Source organism: Pleurodeles waltl, chromosome 11, assembly GCF_031143425.1.
Source record: "Pleurodeles waltl isolate 20211129_DDA chromosome 11, aPleWal1.hap1.20221129, whole genome shotgun sequence".
Lineage (NCBI taxonomy): Eukaryota > Metazoa > Chordata > Amphibia > Caudata > Salamandridae > Pleurodeles > Pleurodeles waltl.
The window spans coordinates 998,919,916-998,935,849 of NC_090450.1; positions in this window are offsets into that span (position 1 = coordinate 998,919,916).

Consider the following 15,934-nt stretch of genomic DNA (forward strand, 5'->3'; position numbering starts at 1 on the left):
TGTGTTGTTCTAGGTCATCTTTGAGCTTGTGCAGTGCCCAACAGGGTGGAATAAGCTTAGAAATGCACACTGCCCTTGATTGAAAGAATTTTTGCCCTCATTATGACTTTGACGGTCTTCCAGGAAGACCGCCAAAGCTGTGGGCGCCAGGTGACCGCCAGTGCTGGTGGTCTCCCGCCCACCATATCACAGGTACTGCCGGATTTCTGCCACACTTTGGGCAGAAATCCAGCAGTAGTCATGCTAGCAGGCGGAGGCGCTCTGGCAGTTCCACCACAGGCCCGCCCCACCAGTAGGACACCGCCTCCCATATTATGGGCCATAATACGGCCTGGCGGTGTCCTGCTGGCGGGGCGCTGCCGGTGGTGGAAGCGCCCCTTCCAGTTCCTTGACGGATGACCTTCTCCCTGGAACATGTAAGGTGATCGTCCAACAGGGGAGTGGGGTGGGGGTGTTATGTGTGCGTATATCAGTGTGTGGAGTCTGCGTAAGTGTGTATGCATGGGAGTATGGTTGTTTGGATGTGTGTGAGTATGCATGCTTGAAAGCGTGTATGAATGTTGTTGTGAATGCGTGTATGGATGCGTGCTTGAATGCATGTATAAATGTTGTGAATGCGTCTATGGATGTGTGTGAGTGGATGGGTGTATGTAAGTGTAGATGAATGGGTGTATGCATGGCGCATGTAGTTGTCTGTGTGCATGTATGCGGGGAGGGGGCGCTGTGGCTATAGGGGCGTGGGAGGGGGCTAGTGCTTGCTGGGGGGGCATCTATTGGTGACAGGGAAGAAATTCCTTGTCACTGGTAGCCTTTCCCCCATGGTTTTTGTGACGGTGCTACCGCAGAGGAAACCATGGTGGAAAGCCGGCTCCTAATACCGCCGGAGGTGTTCCGTGGACTGCCGGGTCGAAGATGATCATCTCCAGTCCAGCAGTTCCGACCGCCAAGGTGGTATGAGTGGAGATGTGGCAGGTTGGCAGAGGCCAACCCACCACACTCATAATGTGGTTGTCTGCACCGCCAGCCTGTTGGTGGTGGGACCGCCAGGGTCAAATGACCCCCTTAGTGTATTTTCCAAAAAACAAGTTCCAACTTTAGAAGTAAGGGGAGAATGGAATTTGAGATGTAAGGACTTGATTATGTGTTGGGACATGGACCCTAAATGTGATGGAAAAGAATATAACGGAGTACAGATTTAATGCATGACTAGCAGAAGAACTTGCAATGCAGTGAAGAGCCTCTATACTATGGCTACAATATGTTAGTCAACCCCGGGTGAAAAAAGGATTAGGTCTACTGGGCTCACATTTGGGTTATCTCACTCAGTTATCATCCACAGAGCCTGGGAGGTCACATGCAATTGCGAGGAGCACTGGGTGTTAAACAGACTGATCCGTAGTATAAGTTGGTACATATGAATAATACAGGAACCATCTCTCTTCATAAGCCAAATCCATTTTAATTTCTTGAAGAGATGCTTTCTCTCGGACCAACTGCTGTAAGAATACTTTTTGATCTCTATCATTCTGCCTCGATTTGTGCTTCAACTCACTGTGAGAAAAACCTTAGGCAGACATGCTGCATGTGGCTCGGCAGGGCAGAGCGGAAGGAAATAGTTTACGTTGTGATCTTCAGCTATGTCTCCTCTCAACAGGAGGTGCCTTGGTCAGCCTTGCTTCCCCAAGTGCACCAAGGGTTTTCCATAGCTCTGGCTTTCCCATGCCCTGTGGATCAGTGTGTAATAATGCACCAACTCTAAGGTTTTATGTTTAACCACTGAATCACAGATTTGAATCCTGGTATATTCACCCTCCCATTCATCCTACTGAAGTTGATACATGACTACATTTGAATTGGGTAACAATAAACACCCATTATCCATTAATAGTGCCCAGAGACCTTATAATGCTGCTCTCAGAGTGAATTTGAATTCTATAAAAATGCCTTTTACGATATGTTTTCTTCTTTTTCTGCATAGTGGGTGACAGGCAATTGCAGGTCTGCTAGGACAGGGAAGTCAATGTCCATGATTCTGCTAAGACATGTTGGTTTTCGTAAACACACAGTTACTATCCATGTTGCTGACCAGTAATGATCCATGGTGGCCGGTTATGAGGAGGACAGGTCATATCCTTTACCTGAAACTGAGCTTCCATAATTGCCAAACTACCTGTCCCAAAAAGGAAAACATGTAGTAGGAAGGATCCTGGGATTAGCTTTGTTAGCTCGACTAAATCAGAAAAGGTTTCCTCAGCATGAATATTTGTGTATGTTGCATTTAAAAAAAAAACCTTGGGTGGATATCAGAATCAGAGAGTGTGCTCTCACAAAAACAAAAGATATCCCCTTTATCGAAGAAGGGCTTGAGGTTATGATAAAAAAAGGCTACTACATAGTTGTTGCAAAAAGATATTAGAATCACTTTAATATGTTTTTTTTTTAAAGGTGCAGGAGGATGTGTGGAAACACGCAGAAAGATTCTTGCTTGGCTTGTCCATAACTACCTAAAGAGTGCAAAATAAACCTGCTGCCATATTTATCTCCTTTCTGCTTGTCACTGTGCAGCTAGAAAACAAAGAAAGAATGTTTTGTTTTCATTCTTTAAACTACTGCTTTATTTATTTATGACCTGATCTCTTTTCCTTTAAACTGCTGACTCTGGTAGCGGACATTGTGTCATCAGAACCCTATTCTAATAAGGTTTTATAACTGAGTGGCTACTTCAGTTCTTTATAATGGGTGAATAGGGGCATCATAAGTCACTTATCATAAAGAAATAATAGACAGGCTTTCATACGGGGACTGCAGAATCTCATTTATTATATTTACGCTATGTGTGTTTGGCTGTGGATACAGAGAAGCACAGAAAAGGTCATTGCTGCCTTTTCAAAGCAATGCCTCCAATCATGTGGGTAATAATGGACTTGGGAGCCTTTTTTACTGTTAACACAGGCACTAAAAAGGCTGTGCTAAGATCAATTGACTCTCAATGCATGCATTGGGCCACTTTGTAAATATGGCGAAGGATAATGGCCTCCTTAGGGCCACATTAGTGTAAAAAAAGGATGTCAGTGCGGCGCTGAGAGGTGCTAGAGCCTTGTAAAGCTGGCCCCTAATGTTTACAGCAGCAAATAACAGAGATAAATAACAGACACAAATTCACATTAGGGTGAAGTTGAACTAACAGGTGGAGTCAAAGTCACCCGTAGATGAAATCCCAGTAGATAGGCACAAGGAAGAAACACAGCTACAAATGTAGTCAACAGTCAACATCCAGCAAAGCATGTGTCTGCCCCAACAGCTGCATAAAATGTCAGCAGAACAAAGTTGACGAAGTGCGAGATTCCAAAGATGGTTTGGTACCTACGGATCCAGGCAGCAGCAATGGGAATCTCAACCACAATCTTTTCTTGCAAACCATTTTGCATTCCTTAAATAGCGATTTCTTAAAATTCACTATTTAAGACATGGAAAAAAGTACTTGGATACATCTGGCCCTAAATTCACTAACGATTGTTTCTGCCGAGTTTACCTATATGTGTGAAATATAGTTTCCTTTCAGTAGCACCAAATTCAGTTTGACTGAGGGGTTCTGAATGACATTAAATAGACAACAAGAGTACCATATTCAATATGTATTTAGAAAAAGCTAAAGCAAAACATGGCTTTCTGCCAACCACCCTCAACACCTAAGAGAGACTCTTCAGCGCCTCTAAATTAAAAAAGCAGTATCTGACCTCATGTGTCTCCCCGTCCTCCTCTGAAACTGAAACAAAAGACCTGGGCTACTTCCACCCACGCCCAACCCCACAGCCCACTCCTGCCCTCTCCCTATGTGTAGATGCTGACTCTGCTCTCGGGAGCCACTGACCGAATGTCAGAAAAACAGATATCGCATGGACAGATTATCGTGTCCACAGTTTCGAGGACCAACATTTGGAGAAGTGCAAATAGGTAAGTATAGATTTACTATTCTCCACATCTATGTACATTGAAGATGCATACATATCTTCAAGGTACATATATGTGGAATTATATAGAGTAACACTTTACTTACCTATGGAAACTTACCTTCACAGTATTTTTGTCCTCAATATTTTTGATACAATATTTTGTCCCTCAATATTTGTGTTTTCGATATTCTGTCTAAATAACCTGATCTTCCATTGAGAGAGGAGAGCTGCCACTGAGCGGACTGCCCCTCTGCGATAGCTGCTTGTCCACGAGGTTGCACGTCTCCTCTCAGTGTGGGTCGGCAGAGACCTGCACGGACAGAGGAGAAGACAGTTGGTCAATGCACAGTTCCATCCTCATCTCATAGCTTCCTCAGGTCTGTGAAGGCCTGTGAGAGGTGGGGAATGTGCGTGAGACTGCAAGTGCTTTTCTGCCAGCACATTGTGGTCTTTGGAAACCTGGAGGGGGTGGCAGACCAAAGGGGTCGCAAGTTATTCCATGAGTGATGTTACAACAGTGGCTAACCTCATTATGGAACCACTGTTGTGACATTACTCAAGTGCAAGCCAGATTTTGTTTCTGATACAACATATAAAATTATAGATGGAAACGGGGATGTTTTTCACTGAGGGATTCTGAATGACAACAAAAGGGAAGCTCGATTGTCCATGATGGTCAAGTGATAAACATCCTGTTATTCACTCGTTACCCAGCTATAATTGTATGTTATGTATGGTCCCCAAAACAACCTGCCCCGATTTTCAGCTGCTAGACAGGTGGAGGTGAGTACTTGGGAAGCCATACATAACATGGCCTCTCCTCGCTGTCCCAAATAAAAATATATATATACATGAGCTCCTCCTTCCTTCCTTTTGAAGAATCTGTGCTCCCTGGTCCCCAGTACTGCTCTGAGAGGCTACGAGAGAACCCACCCAGAGCATCCCGGCATCTCCTTATGACGTAGTAAAAGGGTTTAACAAATTGTGTTACCCACCTTTGTTACGTCATAGCAGTTAATTTAGAATCCAGTCATTCACAATAAATCACAATAATGGCTCTTTATAGGGCCTTGCATAACAATATCAGTGAATGATAGATATTGCCATTTCTTTGAGCGCAGATATATGCACTGATTATGGCAGCACTGACCATGAGAGCAGGCTCCCTAGATGTAGCACTGTTGCTTGGACACTCCTCGTCTCATCCACTCATCCCCTGTCTCTGGTATCTTTGCAGATTTTCAGGAAAGATTTGACGTGAGAGATATTCAGTCTCTTCCCTCTTCCTGTCCTCTGCTGATAATGCGATAAAATAGATCGGATTCATGTGTCCAAACAAACAAAGGCGCCGCTACGCTGGAGCAGCTGATGGCCCTTGTGCCAAGCGGGTCCCAGAGGCGGCTGCTGCAATGGGGCCTGGGCCAGCCTTGGCTTTCTCTGGTTTCATTGGTGCCAACCAGAGATAAGGATTGGCTGGCACGTGTCCTGTCCAATTATTGTCAAATATGGGTGCCAGGCAGCAGTTTACAATACATCTGTGAGTATTTACAGAACTATTTAATTTCTGCTATTAAAAACTTAGGGGCATATTTACAAGCCCCTCGCGCCTCCATTAGTGTCATTTTTATGCTAATGTGGCGTTAGGTAGGCATTTCTGATGTGCCATATTTATAAAGTGGTGCAGTGCTTGATTTGCGCCACTTTGTAAACCCTTGCGCCATTTTATGCCTGAGCCAGACATAATGTTTGCAGGGGGGCGTTTCCGTCGCTGGGAGGCCCTAAAAAATGTTGCAGTGAAATCTGCAAGATTTCACTGCACCATTTTTTGTGACTTTTTAACGCCTGCCTAAGGCAGGTGTTTAAATGAAACACACATATTAGTCTATGGGCCTCCCTTTTCTTTGCAGGATTAGCCATCCTTTTTGGCTCTAATCCTGCAAAGCGCCACAATAGCGTCAACATTTTTGACACTATTGTACTAACGTGCGCCAGGGTGTGCCATATTGTAAACATGGCGCAGACATGGTGACGTTGGGGGGTGCAGGGCAATGTTAGAACAGTGGCACGTCACTCCTGATGTGCCAATTTCTTGTGAATTTGCCCCTCAGAGTTTTTGTTTCTCCATCTCCCTGGGCTACTCTGTTATTAAAGAAATGCAAAGTTACACCTTATAAATATTTTTTATAGCAGAAATATATTTGGAAGTCTGGGTGCAGGGCTGGGTGGTGACTCTTGAATGTAGGGGACATAAATCCCTGACCCGGATTATCTTGGTCTGTCTCCAAATGTTTTTCAGGGATAGATGAACTATAGAAAACTATGAAAGAAACAGGGCTAAATGGTGCTTTCTACAGGTGGCTTCTTCATAGACTGGCTACAAATTCAGAGGTTTTGGATAGAACTCAAAATATATTTCAATATTTTCAAGCTGTGCTGACTTCTCTAATATTTAGCTGTGCAGCGCTATGGTTCAAAATGTGATTTCACACAGCGCTAAAGTCACTCATTGCTGGACTAGTGTAAAAAAAATGAAGCTGGTCCAGCAATGCCAGGAGGCCCCCATTCCAAAAAGCCCTGCTTCAGTTTAACACCTGCTCTGAGCAGGCTTTAAAGAAGTGACGTTGTCAAGGCGCAGAATAACGCATCCGCCGTATTACGATCCCACTATGTCCTACTGGAATCGTACTACAGTGGCCGGGATATCAGCCATTTTGTGACGGAGTACCCCATCTGCCAAACTTGAAATCAGGCCCTTAGATGTTAAGTAGGGTACTGGGAAGTGCCAGACTGGCCACAGGTAACCACTTAAACAGGGGGTCTAGTAATGAGACCATAAGATGGAAGACTTTGAACCTTTGGGTTACTCACTACATTTGTTTGCTTGAGGACTCGCGTTCTTTTCCTTGAACGAGGTGTTAGATCCCAAAGAGTGTTTATTTGGGAGGTTGTAATTAAAAAATGTGCACAGTTCTTCTTCTTCATTCCCCCCTCAATGAACTAATAATGCAACTACAACAGACTTCATTCACTTAAAACTCAATTGCTGCATTCCACCTCTTCTGACTTTTTGCAATGACAATGGAATTCCCTTACCACCAACATTATGGTCTGCTTTCCTGATTTAGAATTGAACAGAAAAAAAGGTTTCATGATGGCAGAGACTACTGCATCTGTGCTATGGTCAAATGCCTCTGATGGATTGATAGAGTAAGAGTTGTCGAGGTTTGGCTGCTTGTCCGCCAACCTACTTTAGATGCTCAACAAACATCCAATTTTCAATGTCTGTCACCACTAGGAAAAGCCTAGCTGTAAGGGGCCCTGAAAAGGGCTTAGTGCACGGGAGGAAACTCCAATGGCAAGGGGAGTATTGTTATTTTTTATATTTTCAAACATAAATTCCAGCTTTGTGATTTGGTGGCCACCCGTCAAGTTTACAATGTAGGAATTGCTGTGACACTGGTTCCTGCCAGTGCTCGAGATGTCCTAGGTCCATTGCACCTTTTTGTAGAACTTGGAGTAATATTGGTTACTACAATAAAATGTTGGTCTGCTCCTGCATGGTATTTTGTTGTCTCTGAGGTGTATTTAGGTGGAGGTTGACAGGACTTGAGCCCCTATTTACGAGCTGAGTCTCACATCCAATATTACTCCACGATTATGGCCATGGATTTTACAGGGACAATTTCTCTTAAGAAGGCATGATATGGGAATATTGCGTTGAGTTGTACAAAAAGGTGCAATGGGCCTAGGACATGTTTCTGATTTTGACACATTGAGTGGGGCTATGCTGATTCATCAGGTATCCAGGTTGTAGAAAATACATTTTTAAGGAGGTTATTAGCAGTCCCGCAATCAACTTCGGTAAAGTTATGTCATGAGGAAGTGGGCTTGAGGTCTATATCTGATTATGTAAAGCTCCAACCAGTATTACTCTGGTTAAAAATCTGGGCAAATCCGGAAGCTCACTTATGTAGGAAGGTGATACAGGATTGCCTTTTGTTAACAAGATCATTGCTATACCCTGGTTAAGATATGTGCGTTCTCTGTTTTTCTCCCTTGAAGTAGGGGAGCTCTTTTCTAAGCCGAATCTTGTAACAAAGCGGGATATAAAAAAGGCAAAGAAAATATATTGGCAGCAAATACGGGATCAAGAGCTAAATTTATGCTAAGAGAGAAACCAGGAAACGATCCAGCATCAGCAATTACAACAATGTTATACCTGGTTATCATTAGCTCTGAGCGTCAAAAGTTTTTACTTACCAGGTTTCGCTTGTATACATTGCACTATTTGGCAGCATTTCCTTCCTGTGGAACTTGGCTTAAGAACCTTCCATTATGTTGCTGTGATGGAAAATCACCTCAAAGCACGCTGCACTTTACACGTTTTTGTAATCTCTATATTATACCAAGAAAACGTTTTTTACGTCCTGTTTTAGCCAAAAGCATTAGAACTAGTCAGCTCGCTTATTCATATTTGCACAAGTTGGGAGTCGGGGAGACAATACAGGCTATGCTAAATTATATATATGCTGCTCTTGGAATTCGGAATTTGTATTAATAATGTTTTATCTGTTCTCGAACTCTGTATGGTTGTATTTATTAAATGTCTTTTATGGTCTACTTGCACCGAATAAAGTATTAAAGAAGAAGAGTATAAGGCTTTTTCGGGCATTCCAGATTTTCATGAATTTTTATCTTCTGTGACTCTATGGACTGGTCTTTAGTCCACCTGATAGGTGTATGAGTAAGATGTGTATGAGGTACAGAGAGAGACAGTGGTCTGTGAGGAGGCTTAACATAGATATTGAATCCCTGATTTTATGTGGAACCCTTATGACATCTGTAGACTTCACCTGGAGCCAGTATGGCATCTGTAGGATTCCCAAACAATTCACAGGGTCTCAGTAGTATTTAAAGGGCCTTCTTCTTGAAATATGAATGATTCTGCAACAGCCCTCCAGCTTTCCAGAGGCACCCACCTGCTGAGAGTTGTTTCATTGGGGTCCACGTCTGCGTGGGTGGATACAAATTGCTCCCAGCAAGCTTACACCCTAGGCAAGCTACCCCATTTGAACCTCTTTGACCTGTGTTAAAGTAGGTAAGGATTTTGTTATGACCTTCACTCAGTGTGCTATGCTTCCCCTCACACCTCCATGCAACAGGTAGGTTCTAGCATCTGCTCCCCTCTTAAAAAGCAAGCATGAGTTATACTCTGACTTTTACCATAAGCAATGACTCTTTACTTTAAGCATTCACCCATCCCCTTGGACATAGGTGGATTTAAAAGATGATGCCTACCTGAAGGGTGCGAACTGCCAGGGAGAGGGATGTTCTCCTCTGTAAGAGCACACTTCACCGTACCCTCAGGGCACTATCGCTAGACATAGCGCCTAAACCTTCCTAAAGGCTCGACAAAAACATTGGTGCAGATCTGAATACAATATTAGTTGTTGTATTACAAACACAAATTGGCATCCCGCAGAAACAAACCTGTCTGGCTTAATTTCAGTAAATCGCTTCTGTTTGCAGAGCCCTCCCTTGTTGTTAAGAGAAATGCCATTTCCAGGCCTGTAAAATGCATCAGCAGTGCATGCACAATGCTACAGGCATACAGAGGGACACAGAGGCATATGATTAGCCCTGCTGGCCGCATATATGGGGGCCCAGAGGTGACAGAGGAGCATGGCTCACTACATACAAACTTAAGGAGACAGTGCCTTGCACCCCAGGCTGAGTGCAAGAGAGACTCAGAGCTCTTAGGGGTGCATTGGGACACAGAGGTGAAAGGAAAGAAGAGTCCTGCTGTCTGCATACAGGGCATTACCCAGGGATCACTGGCAGTGTGACTCAGATGGGGAAACATGTTAGAGAGAGGTCCAGCTCTCTGCACCCAAGGTTCATGGGGTGGTGGGTGCTCAGAGGCCATAGGAACATGTTGGAGCTCAAGGATGAGAGAGGAGCACTGCTGACTGCATACAAACAGAAGCAGACAGGACTCCGCACTAAGGGATGGATCAGGCTTTCGAGGTACTGAAAGGCATTAGGCACATATTGGGGCTCAGAAGTGAGAGAGAGTTCACAATAAAGATAGAAGTCCACCTGGTAGCATGGAGGAGTCAGGAAGGAGGAGATTGGGGCTCAGAGGCCTTAGGCTCTCATGCTCATATTAATCAACCAAATGTGTCACCAAAGGTGCAGCAAACCTTCCAGTGCAAAACTCATTTTGCATTGGGAAGTAGCCTTAAAAGAACACTAAGTAGAGCTATACTGGATGGCTGGGCTGCAGCTGTTCCCTGTCATCTTACACTTCAAAGGCTTGCCTAAAGCACACACAAAGGAACCTGACAATAGTCTTTTGTCGCACCCTACTAAACTTTCCAGGGGCAGGGAAGAACTTTAGTGAACCAGGTGTGGAGCTAGTATAGGGAATCCACTCAAGATCAAAGGCTTGTGAAGGGTATAAATATTGGACCCTCAGGGCAACTCTTACACCTTTGGACCTGTGGTAGACTTCAGAAGGACTGTGGGGTAACCAGGGGACTGCCCTGCTGCTACCAGAGGACTGCTCTACTGCTTGAAGGACTGCCTTGTTGCTTGAAGGAGAACTGGACCATCCCCTTGAACCTGGGACCCCCAGAAGTGACTCGAGGGGCTAGTTGTCCTGCCTCCTGGGTGATCTATAGGGACATAACAAGCACATGAAGCCCTAACCCTACACCTGGTCTTTGCTAGAGTGAGTTCTAACCCATAAGTAGTGCATCCCATTCCCTGGACTCTTTGATGTAGTGTTAGAAGTGCTACTGCTGCCTTAACCTAAAGCTTGGAACTTTGAACATTTTTCAACAAAAACTTCCTGGAGGATCGATAGAAGACCAGGGCCCACCTGCCAGCTGATCACCCCAAGGTGCATTGCATTCATCCCAACTTTGTGGTAGCTTCTGCAATGTTCTCCAAGGCAGCAACTCTCTTTCAGTAGAGTATCTCACCAACTGTATCTTCCCTTGTGGAGCCCTATTCAGCTACTGTGTGCAGCTTTGTCCCCCTGTAGGTTTTTGACTTCCAAAACTTGGAGTAAATCTAAAGTTAAAAATCTTCACCAGGCTTGATGGTAACATCCTCCACAATGACCTCCTGAGCCCAGAAATTCAGCTTTCCACAAACATTTTTCCTCCATTGGGGACCCTTCACAAAGACTTCAACCAGTGGCTTTCCTTCAAATACTACTCCTCAGACATAGGCTGCTGACTTCCCCTGCTAAATTCTACCTTCTTCTGGACATTTCTTCTGAAATGTGTTCACGTCCTATTTGAGTTCTGATGTGCTTAGCTCTGTTTTGTAATGTAAAATGCATTCTAGTGTCCTTTTTGGACACAAGGGCACATTTTGCACTAAGAATGTAGCACTAAATGCCAATAGTAAATTAGGGAAATAATAGCACATTTAGCCTACTCTCGTTATTCTTGTTCTGTTACATTTAGCAATATTATTTAGTGCAAAATGCAACCTAGTGTCCATTTTGAATGAGAGGGGTCATTTTTTGACTAACAAATAATGCTAAATGCATAATTACTCTTCTTGCATAATTCAAGCAAAATCTGGTGGGATTCTATTGTAAATCCACCTGATTGTGCTACACAGAATTCCCCTATCCCTACTTTTGTGTGGGGAGGTCCAGGTCCCTCTTCTGGGGAGCAGAGGTATTTACTTTGGCCCAACAGGTTGACAAAATGTATGGGCTGTGATCATGAGACGAGCCATAGAAATATGAAAATACTGGACGACCCACAAATTTGGGACTTGTATTTTTTAATTGGGTGCACACTTTGTACCCCCGTTTCATATCTTGCTGAACTGTGTAGGCCAAAGGGAAGCAAAACTGCACTGCGAGGCAGATTTCTCCCTAGGTATACAATAAAAGGTCAGTACAGACAAAACAGTAAATCATACTTGCTTTACCTAGGAGAGCTCACTAATAATATAAGGCTCACCCCGGGTCAATATCTAACCCCGCAGAATACCCCTCTGTGCCAGGCTACCTGTTGACAGATACCAGTCTGCACACCATGGTAGTAACACATTTGCAGTCCACACATGTGTGCACAAGTGTTAATATGTAAATAGCCAAGTGACCGTTGCACTAGCTGCATTGTAGCAGCCTTATTTTTAAAGGCAGGCTAGTTGTAAACATGCACAATTTATTTTCCGTATGATTACCATGGATGAGACAAGTAGCGAGACTCAGGTAATCCCCAGGGCAACAAATTACAAATAGTTAGGTGGGCCACATGGAATCCATTGGGCCCCATGGACCACCACCTCCCCGGGAAACCTACTAAAAATATTTGGAGGGCCACATAGACTTCAGCGGTCCTGAGGACCACCTTTTCCCCAGCACTACATTAAATAAATATATCGGGGGGTGCGCAGACCCCACAGAGCCCTGGTTAACACCACTTCCCCAGGGGTACTTTAAATAAATCGATGAGGGGCTGCAAATAGCAGCTTTCTGTATGCGTGTGCAATGTTCTCATCTCTCTCCCTGCCTGCATGTTAGCAGGTAGGGAAAGAGATCAAAACTCCGCCTTTAGCAAGTGGGAGCATTTTTAAAGCTCCCACTTGCTGAAAGTGGAATGTTTGCTTTTTCTTGGAAGGAGCTGTCAGCTCCCGTCACCCAAAAGCAAACAGCTACCTCCCAAAGGTGGGCACTTCGGGAGGTAGCACAAGCCGGTCCTGTGGTATGGCGGTCCCCAAGCCCATCGTGTGGCCCCCTTCATCTACTCACTTTTGCCCCGGGGAGGTGGTGTTCCCCTGGGGAAGAATCTGCATTGACCCCCTTTTTAAATCATTTCCTCACCCTGGGGAAGTGGCAGTCCCCAGAGCCCATGGGTGGGCTGGTTGACCTTTTTAAATATATTGGCCTGGGGAGTTTGTGGAGCATGTTTTTTTTTTAATCAGAGAAATCTGAGTATCCAGCCACAGATTTGTCCGTGAGTTAAAAAAGAAAATACTTTTTAAGCCTTGGGAGGGTGGGGGATCCCAGGACGATACCTGGACCAAGGCTAGGGGGTTTGGGTATATATATCCTGACGCCTTTTCTTTTTTTTAAAATGTTTTTTAGGGGGAGAATTCGGCTGAAGCTGAGTCCCAAAATAGATGCTAACACTTCTTGTTTGAAGTGTTGGCAGCCAATCAGATCTCAGCAGGAGATCTCCCTGGATCCATGCCCGTAGATTTTCACATTTGTTAGCCTTTAATATCTCAAAAACCATTGAGCATATTTGCACCAAATAAGAAAAAGAATGATCTGTGGACCAAAAGCTACCTTTTTGCTAAATTTGGTGTAATCTGTCCGGCAGTTTGGACTGCAGATGTGTCTAATAAGTCTATGGGAATTAACATCGGAAATGCACTTTTATTGACGCCCCTCCTTTTGTTTGGCCACCGCTTGACGTATCAACCCGAAACTTTCAATGCACAAGACCAAACTTGACACGTTTTTTGGGGAAAAATGTTGTGAAGATTCGTCAAACGGTGTTAAAGATATAGACAAGTCAAAAAAGTTTTATCTATGGAAACTTGGTGCTAACAATAATCCCCTACCTACCTATATATATGTTATATTATGTCATAATGGATTTATAAAACACGTGCACACCCCAAAGGGTTTCATGGCACTGGAGCTGTGATGCAGCCTACTTTGACTTAGCTACAGACCTGTCTAAAGAGCTAGGTTTTTAGCAGAGACCTACATTTCATATAATTGATGGAAGGCCTTATATCCGGGGGAAAGGAGCTCCATAACTTAGGGCCATCACTGCAAATCTGGAACCACCAAGTCTAATTCTAATACATTGTATAACCTCCAGGAGATTTTGATGGAATGATCTAATGTTATGCTTAACCAAGTGTAGGGGGTTGGCTCTGTATATACTATCTCAAAGTAAGAAATATTGTGCACAGAGTCCAAGGGTTCCACTTAGAGGTAAGATAGTGGCAAAATTAGATAATTCTAATGCTATAGTTTGTGGTAGTGTGGTTGAGCAGTAGGGTTATCAGAGCGTAGTGTTAAGCTTTTGTTGTACACACACAGGCAATAAATGAGGAACACACTCTCAAAGACTTAACTCAAGGCCAATAGTTTTTATATAGAACATTACCTTTTCTTAATTTATTTATAGAACCACAAGTTCAAGATTTGAAGTAAATACATAAAATGCAAGGTACTCCACACAGGTAAGCTAGGAACTTTGAATTAGAGCAATAGCATTCACAGTTTTAGTAAAAATGGCAATAAGCTATTTTAAAAGTGGACACAGTGCAAAAATCAACAGTTCCTGGGGGAGGTAAGTAATGGTTAGTTTGTCAGGTAAGTAAAGTACTTACAAGTCTCAGTTCCTGGGCATAGGCAGCCCACAGTTGGGGGTTCAAGGCAACCCCAAAGTTACCACACCAGCAGCTCAGGGCGGGTCAGGTGCAGAGGATAAAGAGGTGCCCAAAACACATGGGAGCCTACGGAGAACAGGGGTGCTCCGGTTCCAGTCTGCCAGCAGGTAAGTACCCGCGTCCTCGGGGGAATACCGGGGGGGGTTTGTAGAGCACTGGGGGGGGCAAAAGTAGGCACACAAAACACACCCTCAGCGGCACAGGAGCGGCCGGGTGCAGTGTGCAAAGCAGGCGTCGGATTTTGTATTGGATCCAATGGAGGGACCTGGGGGTCACTCTAGCGGTGCAGGCTGGGCACAAGGGGGCTTCTCGGGCCAGCCACCGACTGGGCTACGCAGAAGGTCGCCTGGGGGTCACTCCTGCACTGAGGTTCGGTTCCTTCTGGTCCTGGGGGCAGCGGGTGCAGTGCTTGATCCAGGCGTCGGGTCCCTTGTTACAGGCAGTCACGGTCAGGGGGAACCTCTGGATTCTCTCTGCATGCGTCACTGTGGGGGCCCAGGGTGGTCATCTCGGGCTACTCACGGGGTTGCAGTTGCCTCTCAGTCCTCCCTGTGGTGTTGGTTCTCTGGATCTCAAACCGGGGGTGTCGGGTGCAGAGGGTGAAGTCTCACTCTTCCGCCGGGAACAGTGAAGGCTTTGAAAGTTGCAAAAAAGTTGCAATATTGTTGCTGTTTGTTGAGCAGAGCCGCTGCTCACAGGAGTTTCTTGGTCCTTAGGTTCAGGGTAGTCCTCTGAGGCTTCAGAGGTCGCTGGCCCCTGTTGGATGTGTCACTGTTGCAATTTTTCAAGTCAGGAGACAGGCCGGTAGACAATGTCTACTGTCCTGGAGGGTGGCTACACCCTCTTTGTGCCTCCTCCCTGAGGGGAGGGGGCACATCCCTAATCCTATTGGGGAATCCTCCAAACTTGAGATGGAGGATTTCTAAAGGCAGGGGTCAGCTCTGGACACCTTAGGGGCTGTCATGACTGGTAGGTGACTCTTCCTTGTTTTTCTAATTATCTCCTCCAGCCTTGCCGCCAAAAGTGGGGTCAGTGGCCGGAGGGGGGGCGGGGGGCAGCTCCACTAGCTGGGATGCCCTGTGGTGCTGTAATTAAAGGGGTGAGCCTTTGAGGCTCACCGCCAGGTGTTACAGTTCCTGCAGGGGGAGGTGAGAAGCACCTCCACCCAGTACAGGCTTTGTTCCTGGCCACAGAGTGACAAAGACACTCTCCCCATGTGGCCAGCAACTCATCTGGTTGTGGCAGGCTGGCAGAAACTGGTCAGCCTGACACAAAAAGCCGGATTGGTATTCAGGGGGCATCTCTAAGATGCCCTCTAGGTGCATGTTGCAATAAATTCCACACTGGCATCAGTGTGTATTTATTGCGTTGAGAAGTTTGATACCAAACTTCACAGATTTCAGTGTAGCCATTATGGAACTGTGGAGTTCATGTTTGACAAACTCCCAGACCATATACTCCTATGGCTACCCTGCACTTACAATGTCTAAGGATTTGCTTAGACACTGTAGGGGCATAGTGCTCATGCACATATGCCC